This window comes from Somniosus microcephalus, unplaced genomic scaffold (assembly GCF_052327205.1).
Source record: "Somniosus microcephalus isolate GS21.2 unplaced genomic scaffold, FLI_Smic_1.0 unresolved_chr1, whole genome shotgun sequence".
NCBI lineage: Eukaryota > Metazoa > Chordata > Chondrichthyes > Squaliformes > Somniosidae > Somniosus > Somniosus microcephalus.
Genome location: NW_028225179.1, coordinates 87,683,289 through 87,704,485, shown reverse-complemented (window position 1 = coordinate 87,704,485; position 21,197 = coordinate 87,683,289). Strand labels below are relative to the sequence as shown.

General features: G+C 48.1%; 1 protein-coding gene across 1 annotated transcript in view; it reads left to right on the top strand.

The window, feature by feature from the left end:
* The window catches only part of LOC147095567 (scavenger receptor cysteine-rich domain-containing protein DMBT1-like), a 101,322-nt gene that overhangs the window by 17,877 nt on the left and 62,248 nt on the right, over nt 1-21,197 (top strand). The window lies entirely within an intron of this gene.

The following is a 21,197-nucleotide window of genomic DNA, read 5'->3' as shown; positions in this document are numbered from 1 at the left end:
TCGAGTCAGTCCCATTCCCCCATTCCATCAACCAGTGGGAACAGCCTTTCCTGTCTAGCCTATCCAAACCCGTCATAATCTTGTACACCTCTATCAAATCACCCCTCAACCTCCTTTGCTCTAATGAAAACAAATCCAGCTTCTCCAACCTGTCCTTGTAGCAAAGATCCCCCATCCCCAGAACCATTCTGGTAAATCTCCTCTACACCCTCTCAAGTGCTTTCACATCCTTCCTAAAGTGTGGTGACCAGAACTGGACGCAATACTCCAGTTGTGGCCTAACCAACACGTTATAAAGGTTCAGCATAACTTCTCTACTTTTGTACTCAATGCCTCTATTTATGAAGCCCAAGATCCCATATGCTTTGCTAACCACTCTCTCAATACCTCCCGCCACCTTCAGGGACCTATGCACATTAGTTCCCAGGTCTCTCTGTCCCTGCACACTCTTTAAAACTGTGCCATTAAGTGTATATTGCCTCACCCTGATCCTTCTGCCAAAATGCATTACCTCATACTTCTCTGTATTAAATTCCATCTGCCACTTGTCTGCCCATTCTGCTAGCCTTTCTATATCCTGTTGCAGTCGATTGGTATAATCATCACTGTTTGCCACACCCCCAAGTTTGGGGTAATTGGCAAATTTAGAAATTCTACTTTGTATTCCAATATCCAGGTCATTTATATATAGATCAAATTAAGCAGTGGCCCCAACACTGACCCTTGGAGAACACCACTGTCTAACATCCTCCAGTCTGAAAAAAAGCCATTTACCACAACTCGCTGTTTTCTGCCCTTAAGTCAATTTCTTATCCAAGCTGCCACTGACCCACCTATTCCATGAGCCTCAATTTTGTTAACCAGCCTTCTATGTGGTACTTTGTCAAACGCCTTCTGAAAGTCCATGTAGACAACATCCATCGCATTCCCTTCATCAATCCTCCCTGATACTTCATCAAAACATTCAATTAGATTAGTCAAACTCAATGGCCTAGAAATTCAGTTGGGCGCGCCAGCCGTTAGCGCCTTAGGAGGAGTAGATCTCGAGCGCTAGGCACTTATTGCCCGGGCGCAGCGCGATCTGCGCCTCTCCCCAACTTCAGGACACATTTAGCGCCGGCGCAAAGTCTTAGCGCGCGCCCTGCTGCGCGCGCAGATCATGACGTCATTTAATAGTGCAACGCCCTTTGTGCGCCCCAAACCGGAACTTCACTCGCGCCGGCCCATTGTGCGCCGGGCGTCCCGAGCGACTGTGAAGTGGAAAGGTCACAGGCCAGCCAGGCCGCGGGGAGCGCAAATTAAAGGGCACTTACCCAGCAGTATAAAGGCCAGCCATTTTGCAGCATTCACTCTTGTGCAACGGTTTTTTGGACAGAGACCAAGGAGGAGAGTTTACTGGTTTGGACCAACACTTGGACAGGTATTTTTGGCTCAGGCCAGAGCTTACCAATTATCTTTGCCTTCATTCAGAGCTCAGTGTTTGCCAGCATATAATGGGGGCTGCATTGGGTGGCAACGCTGAATTTCAGCCTTATGCCAGAAGGGCTTACAGACACCATGAGAGAGTGGCAGCCCTGGCTGGACGCAGAGGGGGCAACAGGTGTCGCCAACTGAGGCCTTACCCATGCAGGGTATACCGCCAGCAGACCTCCTATCTGACCATGTCTGCCGCGATGTGTGTTAGGAGGCTGCGATTCTGAAGGGAGGTGGTTGCAGACATCTGCCGGCTGCTTCAGAGAGATCTGCAGCCACAGCTGATGCGCAGGACGTCTCTGTCGGTGGCAGTGAAGGTGACAGTGGCTCTCAACTTCTATGCCTCCGGCTCCTTCCAATCCGCTACTGGGGACATCGCTAACATCTCCCAGTTCGCCGTGCATTGCTGCATCCGCCAGGTGACCGAAGCCCTTTTCAGAAGGAGACATCAATTCATCTCCTTCCCCATGACCCTGGACAAGCAGCAGCAGCGTGCAGTGGGGTTTGCAAGAATAGCGGGCTTCCCCATGGCGCAGGGCGCCATTGACTGCACGCATGTGGCTTTGCGGGCACCTCTTGAGCATGCTGAGGAGTACCGCAACCGGAAGGGCTACCATTCCCTCAATGTACAGCTGGTGTGTGACCACAGGCAGCGCATCCTAGCTGTCAATGCCCGCTTTCCAGGCAGCAGCCACGATGCCTTTATCCTGCGACAGACAACTGTGGCTGGCATGTTCCAGGCACAGCCTCCCCCAAGAGGATGGCTTATCGGGGACAAAGGCTATCCTTTGTGTACCTGGCTCATGACCCCGCTCCGCGCGCCCACGACCCCTGCTGAAGAGGCATACAACGAGAGCCATCAAGCGACGAGGAACCTCATAGAACAAACAATCGGCGTGCTCAAGCAACGGTTCCGCTGTCTCGATCGCTCCGGGGGAGCCCTCCAGTATTCGCAGGATCGAGTCTCCCAATTCGTCGTCGTTTGCTGCATGCTGCACAACCTGGCTATCTGCAGGACTCAGGCACTGCCACCTCACGTTGGACCACCACCTCAGGAGGAGGAGCAGGAGGAGCATGAGGACAATGAGGACGAGGAGTACCAGCCCAGGAGGGACGCACAAGGTCCAAGGGCCTCCCGTCGGTGGCTTATTGAACGTCACTTCTAGGCCCCCTGTCAGGGAATGGCTTGTGCCAATGATAGAACATGATTGCAGCCGCTCCGCAAGCCCTCAGCCGGTTAAGGCAACAAACACTTCAAAGATCAAACATGGACAATGTGAATAAATAAAATGCTTTATTGTACAAACTCTGGGCCCTTCCCACATGAAAACCAAAAACAGACGAAACCCCCAAAAAACACTCAAACACATTACTCGCCCCCACAACCTGGAGAGGATTAACAAAATAGGGCAACTAAAATGGCCGTCATTCTCGGCCTTCGTCAAAAACAAACATCACATCATCGGCCTTCAAAAAACAAACATCCAATTCTCGGCCTCAAGAAACAAACACAAATGGCCACACATTTGACTATTTGGCCCGCTAGGGCGATGCCTTGGCCATCTTTGGGTGGCCCCTGCCCGCCCTGCTGCTCCGCCTCAAAGTAAGGCCATTGGCTGCTGCAAGGCTGGGGGCAGGCTCCTGAGGGGCACATGTCGTGACGGCAGATGCCCTTGGGGGTCGGCCTAGTCGAGGTCTGGCCGTCGAGCGGGCGGCTGTTGATTGCTGCAGCTGTGGCTGGCCAGCATCAGTCGCTGCAGCAGCTCCTGGCAGCTCCACTGGGGGAGTGGCAGTGGTGGCTGGAGGAATGGCGGCAAGCTGGCGGATGGCAGGCGCTCGCTGGTCGCCTGAGACACTGGCACTCGCCCGGGCCAGCACTGCAGCATGCGCACCAATCTGCCGAGGGACAGACCGCTGTGCTGCTGCAGCGCGCCAGGTGCCCTGGCGATGCCTGGCTGACACAGCGAGTGTGGCAGCAGTGAGTGCCCGTGTTGACCTGTTCACTGACCGCAGCAGAGCAGCCAGTGACTGGACGGCACCACTGATCACCTGGCCAGTCGCTGACAGATCTGCCCGGTATTCCGCCCGACTGGTGGCCTCTAAGGGCCCGAACTCGGCCACACTCCGAGAGAGGGAATCGATGGACTCAGGCAACCGTGCCACTGCCGCCATGAGCTCCGTGTGCCGGCGCTCCGAGTCCGCGGACAAGTCTTCGAGGCGTTCCATCTCCTCGGCGAAGAGCATCTCCTGACTGGAGGCCGGACTCTCCCTCTGGGGAGAAGGCTGCCGAGCTGGCCGACCCTTCCTGCGTTGCTGGAGGCCGCTGGGCCCAGCAATTGGACTCCCCTCCGACGCATCCCCCCTCTGGGGAGAAGGCCGCCGAGCTTCCACCCCCCTCCCGCCTTTCTGCAGCACGCAGGTCCCAGGAGCTCCCCTCCCCTTCGACACTTCCGCCACGCTGCCCTCCAGGGAAGACGTGTCCCCTACATTGGCCTGGGTGGCCGCGGCTGAGGGTTCCCCTGATGGGCCGCCTTCCTCTTGCTCCTCCTCCTGCTCCTCCTCGGAGGGTCTGTCACTGGCAAGTTGAGGGACCTCCTCTTGACCATCTGAAAGCAGGAAGGCACAAGAGTAGCTTTAGAGTGAGGAGAGGGCGTCAGTGCGGGATGCATGAGTGGTGGCATTCAGCGCATTGGTCGGACAGTGGCAAAGGATGTAGATCTGATGCGCAAGTGGGACAAGAGAGGTGCAAAAGGTGATGTCCTTACCATTGCTGCCCAGAACAGGGTCGGCATCTCCACATGCAACGGGCCCAATCACCCGGCCACCCATGAGGCGCTCCACGTGATGTTGCAGGTCGGTGAGTGGCTGGATATGGGGTCGGCCTCCCCCGGTCGCAGTCCGGCTCTTGCGATTATTCGCCAGCTTGGCCTGCAAGAGAAAGGACGGCCTCTAAGTACAGTGTGTCGCCGTGATCTTGTGTGCACTGCCTCCCATGGTGGAATAGCCTGGCCAGTGTGTCGCCATGATCTGGTGTACAATGCCTCCCATGGTGGAATAGCCTGGCCAGTGTGTCGCCATGATCTGGTGTGCACTGCCTCCCATGGTGGAATAGCCTGGCCAGTGTGTCGCCATGATCTGGTGTGCACTGCCTCCCATGGTGGAATAGCCTGGCCAGTGTGTCGCCATGATCTGGTGTGCTGCTTGCTGCTGTGGAGAAGAGGCGCCATGTTTTGTACCCGGACAATGGCAAGAAGGCGACGGTCCGCGTCTACAGGAGAGCCTGGAGGCATGTCGCCAGCAAGCTATCAGCCAACAGCGACGTCCCCAGGACCGGTGCCCAATGCCGCAAAAAGTTAAATGACCTCACACGCATTGTCAGGGTGAGTACCCTATCCAATGACCTCCTCATCCTTCATATATCACCTTCTTTGTCCCTAATAGGCCCCACCCCACCTCTTACTACCCGCTTACTGTTTACATGCTGGTAGAAGATTTTTGGGTTCCCTTTTATCTTCTTCTCTTCTTAGGCAGATATTCAACATACACCCTCTTTTTTTGTTTCATCATCTTCTCTATCTCCCTCATCATCCAAGGAGCCCTTAAAAATTAAAAACCAGAGCGTGTCAGGAAGGGACAGAATGTATAAAGATAAAGGTAAAGTAGTAAAGGGGCTAAAAGCAGGAATAAATTGTCACAAAACATATTTAAAAGTTCTTTATCTGAATGCACGCAGCATTTGTAACAAAATAGACAAGTTGACGGTACAAATAACTACACATGGGTATGATCTGGTGGCCATTACAGAAACATGGCTGCAAGGTGACCATGACTGGCAACTAAACATCCAAGGGTATTTGACAATTGGGAAGGACAGACAGGAAGGAAAGGGAGGTGGGGTGGCTATGTTAATAAAGGATGGAATCACTGCAATAGTGAGAAATGATATTGGGTCAAAGGATCAGGATAGTGAAACAGTTTGGGTTGAGATAAGGAATAATAAAGGGGAAAAAGTCACTAGTGTAGTGTCCGTGTGTAGATAAAGACACTGAAGACAGGAGTTGGTTCATAGGTATTTACTAAGCAAGTCTGGGGGGGGGGGGTTCTAAAAGATATACACAATACACAGGCTTATATAGCCCAAGTGGCAATTACCGGCATTACGCACACCTGGGGCTCTTAAAGGCACATACAACACAATTCCTCCCCTTCTAGCTAACTAGTACATCATATTTTAAGTAATTATTAATTACATGTTATATGCAAAATAATATACATTGCTGTATTAATTAATTATAAGTTAGTCTCTCAGGAGGCTTCCTGACTCGGTCCGGATAACGCCTCGGGGGTGTAGTAGTTTCTGGTGGTGTAGTAGGTTCTTCTGGCAAGGCTGATTCGGCTTGAAGGCCAGTGTCGGGTTCATCGGGTTCCAGTATCACCGGATCGGAGGTAGATATGGGTATCTCTACTTCACCGTTAGATGTATAGCGTGGTGGTGTAGGTTGTCCCTTTTCGGATGACTTGATGACTTGGTCAGCATGGCGCCTTATCATGCTTTCTCCGATGTCCACGGTATACATCAGTGGTCCTAGTCGTGTGCAGATAGTTCCAGGCTGCCATTTCTCGGTACGGTAGTCCCGGGCCAAAACCGGTTGGCCTATCTGGAAGGCCCTAGTTGGCCTTTCATTCATGCCCTGAAACTGTCAGTTCTCCACGTCCCTTCGGATGTTGGGCTTGACCAAATCCAGCCGGCATCTTAGGTTTCTATTGTAGAACATCATGGCGGGAGTTTGGTTTGTAACCATATGTGTTGCATTCCTATATGCAAATAAGAAGTTATCCACCTTGTGCTGAAGTTTTATGTCTTCATTACCCATGGCCTTTATGGCCTTCTTAAAGGTCTGGACAAACCTTTCAGCCAATCCATTGGTGGCGGGATGGTATGGGGCGGACGTGTAGTGCTTTACCCCATTGTTCTTTAAGAACTTTCTGAATTCTTCAGACACAAATTGCAGTCCATTATCAGAACATATCTGCTCCGGCAGCCCATTCCTGGCAAATATGGTCCTTAATACTGTGATGGTTTTTTCCGTGGTGGTGGAGGACATCTTTATTACCTCCGGCCATTTGGAGTGTGCATCAACTGCGATTAAGAACATTGGGTCCATAAATGGACCAGCAAAGTCGATGTGCACCCTCTGCCAGGGAGATGAGGGCCACTCCCATGGATGTAGAGGGGCCTGTGGCGGAGCATTTTGGACCTTCTGGCATCCTAGGCAGCTCTTGGTCATGTCTTCGATGTCTCCATCGATACCTGGCCACCATACAAACGCCCTAGCTAGGTTCTTCATTTTCACTCCACCCAGATGCCCCTCGTGAAGCCCCTTTAGCACTTTATCCTGGAGTTTGGGTGGAATCACCACTCTGGATCCACACATCAAGGTTCCTCGGCACACTGACAGCTGTTCTCTTCTTTGCGAGAATGCTGGCAACAGTGGTTCGCCATGTGCTGGCCATCCCTTCATTGTTAAATCGTAGACCCGTGAGAGAGTAGGGTCATTTCTTGTCTCCCTTTCAATGGCAGAATTTGTCACCGGTAGACATTCCACTATGGTAGAGTGGAATATCTCTACTGGGTCTACTGTAGGTGCCTCTTCTATCGTTGGCAACGGCAGGCGCGATAAACCGTCAGCATTCCCATGCTGTTTTGACCCTTTGCATTCAATGTTGTATTGGTGTGCCCCTAGAAAAAGGGACCACCTCTGTAGTCTTTGTGCCGTCATAATGGGGACACCTTTCTTAGGGTTGAATATGGAGATGAGGGGTTGATGGTCAGTCAGCAAGGTAAATTTTTGTCCGTGTAGGTAATGGTTGAATTTCTTCACTCCCCATACCAGGCTGAGTGCTTCCCTGTCTATCTGGGAATAGTTACGCTCAGCTGAGTTCAATGAGCGTGACGCAAAAGCTATCGGCCGTTCCGAGCCATCAGGGAATCTATGGGACAATACCGCTCCTATGCCGTAAGGGGATGCATCGCACGCCAGTCTGATTGGTAGTGATGTGTTGTAATGAGCCAAAACTTTCTCGGATGTGATTAAGTCTTTACATTTATGGAAGGCATGTTTACAGTCTTCATTCCATTTCCAAATCACTCCTGTCTGTAGAAGATCATTAAGAGGGTGTAGAATAGTTGATAAGTTCGGTAAAAATTTATGATAGTAATTTATTAATCCCAGGAATGACCTCAATTGTGAAACATTTTCAGGTGCTGGGGCTTTTATAACTGCTTCAATTTTTTCAGGTGACTTATGCAACCCTTCCTTATTAATTATGTGGCCACAATATGATATCTGATTTTGGAAAAATTCGCACTTGGGGCGATTTGCTCGTAGGCCCCGTTCTTTCAGCCTAGTGAGCACCTGCTCCAAATTGGCAAGGTGCTCGTTGTCGTTTTCTCCTGTTACAAGGATGTCGTCTAGGTAACACTGAGTCCCCGGAATCCCTTGCAGGACTTGCTCCATAGCTCTTTGCCAGATAGCTGGAGCTGATGCTACTCCAAAAACCAGTCGATTGTACTGGTACAGGCCTTTGTGTGTGTTTATTGTGAGATACTTTTTAGAGGTCTCCTCAACCTCCATCTGTAGATATGACTGTGCCAAGTCAATTTTTGTGAAACGTTTTCCTCCGGATAGTGAGGTGAAAATATCTTCTATCCTCGGAAGAGGATACTGTACCGTGTGAAGGACCGGGTTTACAGTCACCTTAAAGTCCCCACAGATGCGAATTTTTCTCTGTTCCTCAGAGTTATTTTTCAATGCTTTTTTCATGACTGGAACGATGGGTGTTGCCCATTCGCTCCAATCTATTTTGGATAATACGCCTGCCTTTTCCAAATTCTCCAGCTCTGCCTCGACTGCCAGACGTATTGCGTATGGCACCGGTCTTGCCTTAAAAAAATTTGGAATTGCTGCATCTTCCACTTTTATTGAGGCGGTGATGCCTTTCAAGGTTCCTAGTTTCTCTTGAAACACTTCTTTGGCGTTGGCCAAGATGTCTTTTAATCGTTCAGGTATGATGTCATCATTGTTTTTTTCCTTACTGGTCACCGTCAGTGCCTGAATGGAGTGCCAGTCTAAACGTATCTTCCTTATCCATTCACGTCCCAACAGCGGTGGACCACCATCTTGTAGAATGTATAAATACAACTTTTGTATTTCTTTGCCGTTGTATACCACAGGCACCTTTATTTTTCCTTTGGGGTATACTTTCTGCCCCGTATATGTTTTTAAGATAATGGATGTGTCTTTTAGAGGTATATGCGAAAATAGCCTCTCGTAATCTCGTCGATTTATTACGGTTAGAGCTGATCCTGTATCTAGCTCCATTTTAACTGGGGACCCTGCTATTATGAGGGTAACCCAAATGGTCATAGAGTCATAGAGTCATAGAGTTTTACAGCACAGAAAGAGGCCCTTCGGCCCATCGTGTCTGCGCCGCCCATCCATCCCTGTCCAGTCTAATCCCATTTTCCAGCATTTGGTCCATAGCCTTGTATGCAATGGCATTTCAAGTGCTCATCCAAATGCTTCTTGAATGTTGTGAGGGTTCCTGCCTCTACCACCCTTTCAGGCATTGAGTTCCACATTCCAACCACCCTCTGGGTGAAAAAGTTCCTCCTCAAATCCCCTCTAAATCTCCTGCCCCTTACCCTGAATCTATGCCCCCTTGTTATTGACCCCCCTACTAAGGGGAAAAGTTCCTCTTTGTCTACCCTATCTATGCCCCTCATCATTTTGTACACCTCAATCAGGTCCCCCCTCAGCCTTCTTTGCTCCAAGGAAAACAACCCCAGCCTGTCCAGCCTCTCTTCATAGCTGAGGCGCTCCATCCCAGGTAACATCCTGGTGAATCTTCTCTGCACCCTCTCCAAAGCAATCACATCCTTCCTATAGTGAGGCGACCAGAACTGCACACAGTACTCCAGCTGTGGCCTCACCAGCGTTTTGTACAGCTCCATCATAACCTCCCTGCTCTTATATTCTATGCCTCGGCTAATGAAGGCAAGTATCCCATATGCCTTTTTAACCACCTTATCTACCTGTTCCGCTGCCTTCAGGGATCTATGTACATGTACACCAAGGTCCCTCTGACCCTCTGTACTTCCTAGGGTCCTACCACTCATTGTGTATTCCCTTGCTTTATTTGTCCGTCCAAAATGCATCACCTCGCACTTTTCAGGGTTAAATTCCATTTGCCACTTTTCCGCCCATCTGACCAACCCGTTTATATCGTCCTGTAGCCTGAGGCTTTCCTCCTCACAATTTACCACCCCACCAATTTTCGTGTCATCTGCGAACTTACTGATCATACCTTTTACATTCTCATCCAAATCATTTATGTAGATCACAAACAACAAGGGACCCAGCACCGATCCCTGAGGTACCCCACTGGACACAGGCTTCCAGTCACAAAAGCAACCTTCGACCATCACCCTCTGCCTCCTGCCACTCAGCCAGTTTAGGATCCAACGCGCCAAGGCACCCTGGATCCCATGGGCTCTTACCTTCTTGACCAGTCTCCTATGCGGGACTTTGTCAAAAGCTTTACTGAAGTTCATGTACACCACATCCACAGCATTTCCCTCATCCACCCCCCTAGTCACCCCCTCGAAAAATTCAATCAGATTTGTCAGACATGATTTACCCTTGACAAAGCCATGCTGACTATCCCCGATTAATCCTTGCCTCTCCAAGTGGAGACTAATTTTGTCCCTCAGAATTTTTTCCAATAATTTCCCTACCACAGATGTTAGGCTCACTGGCCTGTAATTCCCTGGTTTATCCCTGCTACCCTTCTTGAATAATGGTACTATGTTAGCTGTTCTCCAGTCCTCTGGTACATCCCCTGTGGCCAGAGAGGTTCTGAAAATTTGTGTCAGAGCCCCTGCAATCTCCTCCTTTGCCTCCCACAGCAGCCTGGGATACATCTCGTCTGGGCCTGGGGTTTTATCCACTTTTTGGCCTGCTAAAACCGCTAGCACCTCCTCCCTCTCGATGCTAATATGTTCAAGTATGTCACAGCCCCCTTGCCCGATTTCTATGTCTGCATCGTCTTTCTCCATAGTGAACACAGATGCAAAAAATTCATTTAAAACCCCGCCTACATCATCTGGCTCTACACACAGATTGCCACTTTGGTCCCTAATGGGCCCTACCCTTTCCCTGGTTATCCTCTTGCCCTTAATATACTTATAAAACATCTTAGGATTTTCCTTTATTTTGCTCGCCAGTGTTATTTCATGGCCCCTCCTCGCCCTCCTAATTTCTTTTTTAAGTATGCCCCTGCATTTTTTATACTCCTCTAGGGCTTCTTCCGTCTTTAGTCTTTTGTAACTGCCAAAAGCCCCCCTTTTATTTCTAATGCATTTTTGTATATCCCTTGTCATCCAAGGTTCCCTTTGCTTGTTGGTCCCACCCTTGACCTTTACAGGAACATGTTGGCGTTGTACTCTCTCTATTTCCCTTCTGAAAGTCTCCCACTGTTTTGATGCGGATTTTCCTATAAGTAGCTGCTCCCAGTCCAATTTGGCCAGATCCTGCCTTATCATATTAAAATCGGCCTTCCCCCAATTTAGAACCCTTATTTCCGGGCCGTCTTTGTCTTTTTCCATGACCACCTTAAATCTCACCGAATTGTGGTCACTGTCGCCAAAATGCTCTCCTACTGACACTTCCACCACTTGCCCGGCTACATTCCCCAGAATTAGGTCCAGTACCGCCCCCTCTCTTGTAGGACTTTCTACATGTTGGCTCAAAAAGCTCTCCTGGATGCACTTTAAGAATTCTGCACCCTCTAAGCCTTTCACACTCTGACTATCCCAATTTATATTGGGGAAGTTGAAATCCCCCACTATTATTACCCTATTATCTTCATTGGCAATTACATTATGTAATTTGAGAGAGCTTAGTCTCTTGTTCCCGGAGTCGCTATCGCTCTTCTGGTCTTTGGAGCTACTGTCCGTCATCATTTGTACCTTTCTGTGCTTTTCCTTATTGATTCTTTTCCCGTTAGTGGATTTTTAAATTTCAGATCGGCATACACGTGGAATGTGTCCCATCTTTCCGCATCGCCTGCATGCTTTTTCTTTGAACCAGCAATCCCTCTGGTCATGGTTGGATCTGCCGCAGCGATAACATCTCTCGAAACCCCGTGTCATTTCATGGGTGCCGAAGTCCTGTGGCCTTTGCTGTATCTTTGCCGCTCCTATTGCACTGAAAGCCTTGTCCAGTGTTGAATCTTTTCCAGAAGATACCTTTTTTTGTGTTTCTACACTTAGGGGATCGCAGATGAATTTGTCTTGCAGAGAATCTGCCAGTCCTGCCTCGAATTGGCAGTGTTGGGTATCAACAATCTCCTCAAAATTCTTGTCCATCGGTTCGGCTGGAGTGATTAAGTTGCATAACAGTTTGTATGTTTCTGCGCCCATTAGATCCAGAAGCACTGAAGCTTTTTTTTCATCTTCTATTCCATTTGCGGTGCAAAACACCTCCACTCTTTCTACATATGTGGTCCAATCCTCTATCTTGTTATCAAAAACATCAATATTGCCAAAGTTAGGCTCTGTTTCATTATCAAAAGCATCAATATTGCCAGACTTAGGCATTTCAAAAAAGATATGGCGCTTCCCGCGCTTTTTTTTTTCTCTCTGTAGCAACGATATGGCGCTTCCTGCGCTTTCTCACCGCTGCTACCGATAACAACACTGTTTTACTGTGGTTTCCGTTTATTCACTGTTGGAGACTCGTTCCCGACGGAGGTCTAAACGCTGACCTGCTTGCCGCGCCGGCCGTCTCCCGAGTACACCCTCCCAGTCCGTTATTGCTTGCCTCCGATTTCGCTGCCTGTCTCAGCTGTAGAGCCTGCTGCTGGAGCCCCAGCCTAACGCCCAGGAAGGATTAGCGCAGTACCTGCCACCAGCTTGGCCAGCTGGTGAAACCACAGTTTCTATTACTTCCTTGAGTCTTCTGGACGCTGGAGGAATCGATGTCCTTGAGGTGCTGCCGAATTGCAGGTAAGTCCGTTTCCACTTCATCGCCACTGTAGTGTCCGTGTGTAGATAAAGACACTGAAGACAGGAGTTGGTTCATAGGTATTTACTAAGCAAGTCTGGGGGGGGGTTCTAAAGGATATACACAATACACAGGCTTATATAGCCCAAGTGGCAATTACCAGCATTACGCACACCTGGGGCTCTTAAAGGCACATACACCACAATTGCTCTTAAAGGCACATACACCACAACTAGTGGGCGTAGTCTATTGGCCTCCTAACAGTTGCAACTCTGTTGGTCGGAGTATAAATCAGGAAATAGTTGGGGCTTGTAATAAGGGAACAGCTATAATCATGGGGGATTTTAACTTTCATATTGACTGGACAAATCAAATTGGGCAGGGCAGCCTTGAGGAAGAGTTCATAGAGTACATTAGGGATGGGTTCCTTGAGCAGTGTGTTACTGAATCAACCAGGGGGCAGGCAATCTTAGATCTGGTCCTGTGTAATGAGACAGGATTAATAAAAAAATGTCCTAGTAAAGGATCCCCTTGGAATGAGTGACCATAACTTGGTTGAATTCCAAATTCAGTTGGAGGGTGAGAGAGTTGGATCTCAAACCAGCGTACTAAGCTTAAATAAAGGAGACTATGAAGGTATGAGAGCAGAGTTGACTAAAGTGGACTGGAAAAGTAGATTAAAGTGTAAGACGGTACATGAGTAGTGGTGTACATTCAAGGAGATATTTCAAGAAAAATATACTCCACTGAGGAAAAAGGGGCGTAAAAGAAAAGACAGCCATCCGTGGCTAAGTAAAGTAATAAAGGATAGTATCCGACTGAAAACAAGGGCATGTAAAGTAGCCAAATCTAGTGGGAGGATAGAAGATTGGGAAGCATTTAATAGCCAGCAAAGAATAACTAAAAGATTAATTAAGAAAAGGAAGATAGATTATAAAAGTAAACTAGCAAAAAATATAAAAACAGATAGCAAGAGTTTCTACAGTTATATAAAAAGAAAAAGGGTGGCTAAAGTGAATGTTGGTCCCTTAGAGGACGAGACCCGGAAATTAGTGTTGGGGAACATGGAGATGGCAAAAATGCTGAACAAATATTTTGTATCAGTCTTTACAGTAGAGGACACTAATAATATTCCAACGCTGGAAAAACAGGGGGCTATAGTGGGGGAGGAGCTAAACACAATTAAAATCACTGAGGAGGTGGTACTCGGTAAGATAATGGGACTAAAGGCGGATAAATCCCCATGGCCTGATGGCTTACATCCTACGGTCTTGAGAGAAGTAGCGGTAGGGATTGTGGACGCATTAGTGTTAATTTTCCAAAACTCCCTGGATTCAGGAAAGGTCCCAGCAGATTGGAAAACTGCTAATGTACCACCCTTATTTAAAAAGGGAAGTAGACAAAAGGCTGGAAACTATAGACCAGTTAGCCTAACATCTGTGGTTGGTAAAATGTTGGAGTCCATTATTAAGGAAGCAGTAATAGGACATTTGGATAAGCATAATTTAATCGGACAGAGTCAGCATGGTTTTATGAAGGGGAAGTCATGTTTGACAAATTTGCTCGAATTCTTTGAGGACGTAACAAACAGGGTGGATAAAGGGGAACCAGTGGATGTGGTGTATTTGGACTTCCAAAGGCATTTGACAAGGTGCCACACAAAAGATTACTGCACAAGATAAAAAATCACGGGATTGGGGGTAATATACTGGCATGGGTGGAAGATTGGCTATCTAACAGAAAACAGAGAGTTGGGATAAATGGTTCATTCTCGGGTTGGCAATCAGTGACTGGTGGTGTTCCGCAGGGGTCAGTGCTGGGACCCCAACTCTTTACAATCTATATTAACGATTTGGAGGAAGGGACCAAGTGCAACGTATCCAAGTTTGCCGATGATACAAAGATGGGAGGGAAAGCAGTGAGTGAGGAGGACATAAAAAACCTGCAAAAGGACATAGACAGGCTAAGTGAATGGGCAGAAATTTGGCAGATGGAATATAATGTTGGAAAGTGTGAGGTTATGCACTTTGGCAGAAAAAATCAAAGAGCAAGTTATTATCTAAATGGAGAGAAACTGCAAAGTGCTACAGTACAAAGGGATCTGGGGGTCCTGGTGCATGAAACACAGAAGGTTAGTATGCAGGTACAGCAGGTGATCAGGAAGGCCAATGGAACCTTGGCTTTTATTGCAAGGGGGATGGAGTATAAAAGCAGGGAAGTCTTTCTTCAGCTATACAGGGTACTGGTGAGGCCACACCTGGAATACTGCGTACAGTTTTGGTTTCCATATTTAAGAAAAGATATACTTGCTCTCGAGGCGGTTCAGAGAAGGTTCACTCGGTTGATTCCGGAGATGAGGGGGTTGACTTATGAGGAAAGGTTGAGTAGGTTGGGCCTCTACTCTTTGGAATTCAGAAGAATGAGAGGCGATCTTATCGAAACATATAAGATTGTGAGGGGGCTTGATCGGGTGGATGCGGTGAGGATGTTTCCACTGATGGGTGAGACTAGAACTAGGGGGCATAATCTTAGAATAAGGGGCTGCCCTTTCAAAACTGAGATGAGGAGAAACTTCTTCACTCAGAGGGTAGTAAATCTATGGAATTTGCTACCTCAGAGAGCTGTGGAAGCTGCGACATTAAATAAATTTAAAATGGAGATAGACAGTTTCCTAGCTGATAAGGGAATTAGGGGTTACGGGGAGTGGGCAGGGAAGTGGACGTGAGTCTAGGTTCGGATCAGCCATGATCCTATTGAATGCGGAGCAGGCCCGAGGGGCCGTATGGCCTACTCCTGCTCCTACTTCTTATGTTCTTATGTTATGTTCTTGCTTTGGTTCCGTTACCGTTCCTCTTGTTCAAAAGTACCTAGCCTGTACTTGGAACATCTCCTCCTTAAAGATCTCCCATTGTTCCGTTACAGTTTTTCCTGTCAGTCTTTGGTTCCATTTTACTCTGGCTAGATCCTTTCGCATCCCATTGAAGTTAGCCCCATTCCAGTTCAGAAGTTCCAGTCTAGATTGTTCCTTGCTCCTCTCCATTGCTAATCTAAATCTTATGATACAATAATCACTCGTACCCAAGTGTTCTCCCACAGACACTTGGTCGACCTGGCCCACCTCATTCCCCAGCAATGCCTCTTCCTAGTTGGGCCAAGAACATATTGGTCAAGGAAATTCTCCTGAACACAATTCAGAAATTCCTCCCCCTCCTTTCCCTTTACCCTAGCATTATCCCAATCGATATTTGGGTAATTAAAGTCCCCCAATATCACCACTCTATATCTCTTGCATATCTCTGCGATTTCCCTGCAGATTTGCTCCTCTACCTCCCTCTCACTATTTGGAGGCCTACAGAATAGCCCCAATAACGTGATCATACCCTTTTTGCTCCTCAACTCTAACCAAATGGATTTCTGTCCTTGTCCCCTCAAGAACATCCTCTCTTTCCAACACTACAATGTCTTCCTTAATCAGCACTGCCACTTCACCTCCCTTTTTTCCTTCCCTATCTTTTCTGAACACCTTGTACCCTTAAATATTAAGTGCCCAGTCCTCACCATTTTTAAGCCATGTTTCCATTATTGCCATACGGCTAATTGTGCTTGTAGCGCACCAACCTTATTCACCACACTTTGTGTGTTTACGTACATGCATTCTAAACCAATTTTTAAATTTTTCACAGTTTTTCTTAATCTGCTCCTATCTAATATGGAACTCCTACCGCCTCTAGTACTATCTCTCTAGTACTATCCAACACACTCACTCTTTTATGCACCTTATTCCTCTTTTCTACTCCTATATGCTGGTGCCCATCCCCCTGCCAAGCTAGTTTACACCGTCCCCAACAGCACTAGCAAACCCCGCCATGAGAATATTGGTCCCGGCTCTGTTGAGGTGTAACCTGTCCGGCTTGTACAGGTCCCATCTTCCCCAGTAACCATCGAATGCCTCAGGAATCTAAAGCCCTCCCTCCTGCACCAACTCTCCAGCCACGCATTAATCTGTTCTATCCTTCTATTCCTGTACTCACTAGCACATGGCACTGGGAGTAATCCGGAGATTACTACCTTTGAGGTCTTGCTTTTTAATCACTTTCCGAACTCCCTATAGTCTGCTGCAGGACCTCATCCCTCTTTCTGCCTATGTCATTGGTACCAATATGGACAACGACCTCTGGCTGTTCACCCTCCCCCCTCAGAGTGTCCTGCAGCCACTCAGTGACATCCTTCACCCTGACACCAGGGAGGCAACATACCATCCTGGAGTCACGTCTGCCTATCTGTTCCCCTAACCAATGAATCCTCTACCACTATTGCTGTTCCACTCTTCTTCCACCCCCCCATGCAGCTGAGCCACCTGTGGTGCCGTGGCCTTGGCTGCTCTCCCCAGAAGAGCCATCACCCCCACCAGTTTCCAGAACTCTGAACCTGTTAGCGAGCGAGATGCACTCTGGGGATTCCTGCCCTACCTGCCTGGTCCTCCTTCTCTGTTTGGTGGTCACCCATTCCCTCTCTGCCTGTACATTCTGAAGCTGTGGGGTGACTGTTAAGTCTGTGTGTTATATTGAGAATTAATACACAGACCACAAGAGTAAACTTTAACAGGTCTTTACTAGTTGAAGGTCAGGGCGGAACTGCCCAATAAATCATTACACAGCACTTATATACCGGTGTGGTCACCACCGGTATTACAGTATACAGCAGCCAAGATAAAATAGTGCAACCCTTAAAATAGTTCTCTTAAAGGTGGGACGGTTACATACACTACAATCCTCCCTTTTTAGCTTAACAGTATATATATTCCCCATTAAACATAACATCATAACATATATGCACAACTTCATGTAAAAACAGTTCACAGATTCAGTCTCTGCGGAGGCGCCTCCTGCGCTTCCTGACTCGATCCGGATAACGCCTCGGTGGTGTAATAGTTCTCGGTGGTGTAGTAGGTTCTCGTTGCTGCGTTGACTCATCTAATAGTCCTTCACTGGACTTAACAGCTTGAACTTCCGTAACTTCAGAACCAGCATTGCTGACTTCTAAAGGCTCGAGTACCTTGGGAAGTTTTTCTACTTCCAGACTGATTTGGCTCAGTTCAGAGGGACCACGTGCGTGACCTGGTAGGGGTGATAATGGTTCAGATGAGTCATCATCTTCTGCTTCTTCTCTATTGTCTTCTATTTCCTCCATGCCCAGCTGGACGTTAGCCAGCTTTTCTTCCAAATCCAGACATCTCTCCTGAAGAGACTTCTTCATGTGTTCAGCTTCATCCAGCTTTTTCTGGGCTTCCTGCAAGTCTTTTACTAATGACATCATTTGTGATTTCAATACTTCAACTTCATTCGGAGATTGATTGTTCGGACTATTCAATCCCTCTACTGGAGCAGCTGTTTCAGCATTCTGTTGTTCTACATTGACGTGAGTCAGCGTACTCTTGGCATCCAAGGGCTGCTCTGCTGCAATCTTCTCAGTCTGTGTTGCAACCTCAGCTGTTTCAATAACTTTTGAGAGCTCCGAACCCCTTTCCTTTGAAGATTGAAGCTTGTGTTCAAGTTTTTCCAATTTCAGAGTCTTGTCCCTCAGCATATGAAGGAGTTGGCTGACCGTTAACTCTTCTGACATCAGACGTTTCCCAGTATCGTCGTCATGTGTTTTTGACGTATAGGCTGCAGGGCTGTTTGTAACCTTGCACTGGGGCTCCTTTGTTGCTTTTAATTCGCCATCATCCGCAGCCTCCACCATTCGAATTTCAACAAATGAATCATCCGGTGATGCTGCACCCAACTTCAGTAGGAGCTCGGAATCCATGGCAACCAAATCAGCCTTTTCTGCCTGCAACCTGCTAACAAGCACCTTCAGTTGCTGAACATCTTGCTCCACCAGATTAGAGCACGCACCTTCAGAAACCGAATCAGCTTTGATTTGTTTGGCCTCCTCGCGCAGACGGTTTGTGTGTTCTTGCTCCATTTTCTCCATCAGCTGCTTCTGCTGTCTTCCCAGATTCTCCAACTCTGTGTCAAAGAACTTTTTCTTTGCATTCATCTCTTGCTCAAAACGGCGAATCATTTGTTCTAATTGCTGTTGTAGTTTGAGATTGAGTTGAGTTCGAGCCCGGTGTTCCTCAGAAATGTGCATGTCTGTAGACTGGACAGACTCGGAATTCTCTGTCAAACTATGTTGTTGTTGTTCAGTGGAATTCTGTTCTGATACTTTGTTCTCCTTCGTTTTTCCATCATTAGTCTGCAAGTCCATTTTAGACTTGTCTTTTGCACATGGGCTGGTCTTACCATCATCAGTTCCAGAGTCTGAGCTGATTGTCTTCACCGAGTTCTCACTCTCTGCTTTGTCACTGTCACTGCTGCATATGCCCTCATCCAATATTCTGGACAATCGTGCAGGTTTGACCTCTTTTCTTTTTCCGGAATCTCCCGTTATTGCTTTTAGGGAGTGCCAGTCCATATTTATTTTCCTGATCCACTCCAGTCCCAGAGGTGGTGGACCTCCCTCAGGTAGTACATATATGTCCATTCCTTGGTGTTCTTTGCCCTTGTGTACCACCTTGACTTTTATCCTTCCGATGGGGTATACTCTTTGCCCCGTGTATGTCTTTAATACTATCTCCGTATCCCATAGGGGAATATGTGTGAATAACCTTTTGTAATCTTGCTTATTCATGACCGTCAACGCCGATCCGGTATCCAATTCCATCTTCACTTGGACTCCTGCTATCTGCAGGGTGACCCAGATAGTTTGTCGGTCAGCTTCCTTACTCACATTGTGAATTCTCAGACTACCCAGTTCCTTGCTGTTGGAGTCTGAATCCGAATTCTGTTCATCCGAACTCTTCTCAGCCACCTTGTGTACCTTGCTGCACTTTTCCTGCAGTGACTTTTTGTTGCTGGTCTTCTTTCCTGACCAGCATACTTTAGCTATGTGACCAAGCTTGCCACATTTTCTACATTCCTGGTTTTTAAACCAGCATTGGTTCTGATCGTGTGTTGTCTTCCCACAACGATAACATTTCGTTGTACCCAAAGCCATTTGATCTACGCTGAGTACCGCTGCCTTCAGCTGCATTTCCGCAGTGCCTCTCGCTGCGGCTTCGTGCGATGCTGCAATAGAGACAGCCTTATCAAGTGTAAGATCATTCTCTTCAAGTAGCCGCTTTTGTGTTCCTTCTTTCGACAATCCGCACACGAATTTGTCTCTCAGTGCCTCTGTCAGTCCTTCCCCAAACTGACAGTATTTCGCTAGCTTATGCAGTTCAATTAAGTACTCCGCGTTGCTTTCCTCTTTCAGTTGCGTTCTCGCATAAAATTTAAATCGTTCCGCTAACATCAGCGGTGTGGGGTTCAAATGCTCCTTCAGGACAGCAACAATATTAGCGAAAGTCTGATCCGCCAGTTTAGCTGGTGATAGAAGATGCTTCAATAGCCCGTATGTCTTCACACCCATTGAGTTTAGTAAGGTTAGTGCTTTATCTTCATTTGATATTTTATTTGCCTTACAATATATCTCTATGCGTTCTACATACGTGGCCCAATCTTCAACATCGGGATCGAAATCGTTGATGTTACCATGCTTAGGCATCCTCGCAATCTTCTTGAGAAACAAAAAGAAATTTTTCTTTAACTTTTTTTTTTTAAATGGCGGTTTCCCGCGCTTGTCTTCTTCCCCGCCTCCGAAAATGGCGGCTTCCCGCGTTTGCCTTTCTCCCCCGCTGGCTGTAACGGCGATTGCCATATTGCTGCGTTCGCCCTCCCCAGCGGTTTTCAAATCGTGCCTCCCAGCCCCTCTCGCAGTCCGGTCCTTTCCCCCCGGCTGCGGCTGAGTTCTCCGCGGTTTTTTAAAAAATTTTCTCCGCGCCTTACGCTGTCCCGGTCGCTGCGCCTCGTGACCTCGGTAGCTGCCCGGCCTTTCTCACCGGTCGCGGTCGAGCTCTCTCTCGACGCTGTTGCGTCTCCCAGCCCGCTATTTTCTCCCGCGCCTTACGCTGTCCTGGTCGCTGCGCCTCGCGGCCTCGGTAGCTGCCCGGCCTTTTTCACTGGTCGCGGTTGAGCTCTCTCACGACGCTGTTGCGTCTCCCAGCCCGCTTGCAGCCCGGTCTCTCACACCGGCTGTGTTTGTATTCACCGCGGCTTCTGTGCCTTACGCTGCCCCAGTCTCAGCGCCTCTGGCCCCGACTTCTGTCCGGCTCTTTTGCCCCCCGGCCATGGTCAAGTTCTCCGCCCTGATCTCCTCCGTTCTTCCCTCCCCTATTTCACAGCCAACGTGGCCGACTTGCTGCTCGTCGCTGATCGGCTTACCCACCACCGTGATAGAAGGGATGGTCACTGCCTGTTGCTGATGGAAGGCTTCGTGTCAGAATTCTTCCTTTGCTCTGCAGACTCGGGTCTTCTCTCAGCAGAATGATGAGGGCGGATGCCTCTTCTCGACGCCCGTTAAACTGCCTTGGATGTATCTCTGCCGCAGGGTAAGATCGTACTCGTCGCCACTGTTAAGTCTGTGTGTTATATTGAGAATTAATACACAGACCACAAGAGTAAACTTTAACAGGTCTTTACTAGTTGAAGGTCAGGGCGGAACTGCCCAATAAATCATTACACAGCACTTATATACCGGTGTGGTCACCACCGGTATTACAGTATACAGCAGCCA